Below are 242 nucleotides of genomic sequence, written 5' to 3'. Positions count from 1 at the left end.
AGTCACAGTATAGCATGTCGAATAAAGTCACAGTATAGCATGTCGAATAAAGTCACAGTATAGCATGTCGAATAAAGTCACAGTAGAGCATGGCGAATAGTCACAGTAGAGCATGGCGAATAAAGTCACAGTAGAGCATGGCGAATAAAGTCACAGTATAGCATGTCGAATAAAGTCACAGTAGAGCATGGTGAATAAAGTCATAGTATAGCATGTGGAATAAAGTCACAGTATAGCATGTC

The sequence above is a fragment of the Anarrhichthys ocellatus genome, unplaced genomic scaffold (assembly GCF_004355925.1).
Source record: "Anarrhichthys ocellatus isolate YVR2014 unplaced genomic scaffold, GSC_Weel_1.0 scaffold55, whole genome shotgun sequence".
NCBI classification, from domain to species: Eukaryota; Metazoa; Chordata; class Actinopteri; order Perciformes; family Anarhichadidae; genus Anarrhichthys; species Anarrhichthys ocellatus.
This window is presented reverse-complemented; position numbering follows the sequence as displayed.